The following is a 3359-nucleotide window of genomic DNA, read 5'->3' on the forward strand; positions in this document are numbered from 1 at the left end:
AGATTTTCAGATTGGTTTTGATGGTTGTTCCGATGGTTTTTTTATGTTCCAAGATAGGATCTGTGCACCTAGAGATAATGAGTTTATTATGAACATTCTTCATGAGGCATATAGTAGTTGTATGTCAATTCATCCGGGCAGTACCAAGATGTATAATGACTTGAAGAGATTGTATTGGTGACTAGGTATGGAAAGAGGCATCTCAGAGTTTGTGTAGAAATGCTTAATTTGTCTGCAAGTGAAAGTCAAGCACCAAGTCCCTTCAGGCTTACTTCAGCCTGTGATGGTTCACGAGTGGAAATGGGACCGAATTACTATGGACTTTGTGATGAGATTGCCATTGTCACCAAGAAAGAAAGATGTTGTTTGGGACGTAGTTGTTCGATTAATGAAATTGGCTGACTTTATTCCGGTATGTACCGACTACTCACTCGATAAGCTCGCCGACTGGTATGTTTCTGAAATTGTGAGACTTCATGTAGTACCTTTGTCGATTATTTCGGATAGGGATTCGAGATTCACATCGTGATTTTGGAAAAAGTTACAAGAAGCTTTAGGTACAAATTTGAATTTTAGTACTACTTTCCATCTACAAATCGGTGGTTAGTCAGAGAGAGTAATACAGATACTTAAAGACATGCTTTGGTATTGTGTTCTTGAACTTCAAGGCAGTTGGGAAAAGTACTTGTCGTTGGTAGAATTTTCCCATAATAACAGCTTCCAGTTAAGCTTGAAAATGATGCCTTATGAGGCATTGTATGGGCATAACTGTCGAACACTATTATATTGGACTGAACTCAAAGAGAATTTGATTCATGGGGTCGACTTAGTTAAAGAAACTGAAGAGAAAGTAAAGGTGATTCGAGATTGCTTGAAAGCGACTTCAGATAGACAGAAATCGTATGTAGATTTAAAACAAAGAGAAATTAAGTTTCAAGTTGGTGATAAGGTATTTCTAAAAGTGTCCTCATGGAAAAAAGTTCTCAGATTTAGTTGAAAAGGAAAGTTGAGTCCAAGTTATATTGGACCATATGAGATTACCAAAAGGATAGGTCCGATAGCATATCGATTGGCTTTGTGTAACACCCTGTACCCGAGTCCGTTACCGGAGTCGAACACAAGGTGCACACAAACTTGACTTAATCATTTTCACAGTCCATTTAAAAATTTCCAGACAAGCTGGTTACTGCATCACTGTCGCTTTAAAAATCATATCTTGAGTTTCAAAGCTCAAAAATCAGTTTTGTAATTTTTCCCTGAAATTAGACTCACATTTCCATCTACATATTTTTTTATAGAATTTTTGGTCGGGCAAATTAGTACAGTTTATTAGTTAAAGTCTCCCATGTGACAAGGGTCGACTACACTGACCTTCGTGCGTTACAACTTGAATATCTCTCTGTACAGGGCTTCAATACTGATACCGTTTGTTTCTATAGAAACTAGACTCAAATAGGAATCTATAAATATATGGCATGACTCCTAATTATCCCTGGTTAATTTACAATGAATTTCCAAAGTCGGAACAGGGGATCCAGAAACCGTTCTGGCCCTGTCTCACGAAAACCTAAATATCTTTTAACATACAACTCATATGACCGTTTCATTTCTTCCATATGAAATTAGATTCATCAAGGTTCATTTACATAATTTATTCACTAATTTATTCCATTACTTCTATTTTTAGTGATTTTTCACATCCACACCACCGCTGCTGACAGCCTGCCTTTAAGGTAGACTTTACCTATTTCATAATTTCCATTATTCAATTGGCCCTTTTTACATACATAGCACAAAGTGTGATCATGATTAACCATTCCAATGGCTAATCGTTTCAAAACAATTCCATACCTCATAATGATCAACATACAAATGATTATAGTACTATGCTAAAAACGTATATAAGCCATTTTCGCATGGCTATCTAAGTTTACACAAAACCGAAAGGTACATGACCTACAACAAAAGAGTAGTCCTATACATGCCATTTCAAAGTTCAACTAAAATTTGTACCAAAAAGGGGGCTTTGATAGTGTGGATGACTTCGACTTCAATGATCCCGAATCCGATAGCTAACGAGCAAAATCTATAAAACAAAGAGCCAAAGCAACGGGGTAAGCATTTTAATGCTTAGTAAGTCTCAAGTAATGAAATCAGCTTTGACTAAAGTATTACATTCACATAGCTAAATGAATCACTTTAGTAATACACATTCTCATAATCATATACACACACAAGGTATCAACCTATCTAAGAGCCGAAAGTTCGTTAGTCGATCGAATCGAACACTATTTCAAACGAATCGACTTTTCCGATGCACATGTAAACATACCTTATCATATGGGTTTTTGAGCGTATTAATTGAATTTATTACCGCACCAAAACGCTCACCTTCAAACCGAGCTTCTTGAATTTAGCGGATATAACCACAAGCACAATTGCCTTGGTCTTAACCCGAATTTGGTATCTTGCACAAATGCCTTGGTCTTAGCCCGGATATGACAACTTCAGACGAATGCCTTGGTCTTAGCCCGGATATAATCACTAGCATAAATGCCTTGGGACTTAGCCGGATATATTCACTAGCATAAATGCCTTCGGGACTTAGCCCGGTATCATTCAAATGCTCATGTATACATATATCAATAATCACGACACATCCATATTTCATTTCGTTACTAAGGCTCAAACACAAAATATTTATCAAACCTTTCCAATTTCGCTCAATAGCCACACACAAAGAGCATGATTTCAATTAACTTTATAACTTAGTCCCTACGCACATTCTATTGTCCGCCATAATATGACAAATCATTTCAATATAATTCAAGTAGGGTCATTACTCAAGACTTACTTGGACGTGGTCGAGCGATTTCGACGGCTACTCGACTACCTTTTCCTTCCCTTTATCGGATTTAGCTCCCTTTGCTCTTGAGCTTAATTTAACAAATAAATTGATTTAATCATTTGAGCATCGAAGAGGAATTCAAGGTACTTAGCCAATATATATACTCATTAGGCATCAAAGTCACATATGTACGAAATCATGAATCGAACTCAACACATTAGTTAATATTCCTCTTAGTCAATTTTCTAAGCCAAAATAGGCATCAATATGCTTGCCTCTAACCGAATGCATGCACACCAATTCCCTCATGTGGCGAATATGCATGTCCATGTTGAGGCCAATTATACACTTAATACCACACAAAAACAGCATACATTTTACTAACTAACGATTCCATATTGTAACTCAATACGCATCAATCATTTACTTCATAACCAAACACCATCATATGTAATTATATGCCTTGAGATATTATATATGTCATACCAATACATCATGTGCAAACATATAT

The sequence above is a fragment of the Gossypium arboreum genome, chromosome 10, assembly GCF_025698485.1.
Source record: "Gossypium arboreum isolate Shixiya-1 chromosome 10, ASM2569848v2, whole genome shotgun sequence".
NCBI lineage: Eukaryota > Viridiplantae > Streptophyta > Magnoliopsida > Malvales > Malvaceae > Gossypium > Gossypium arboreum.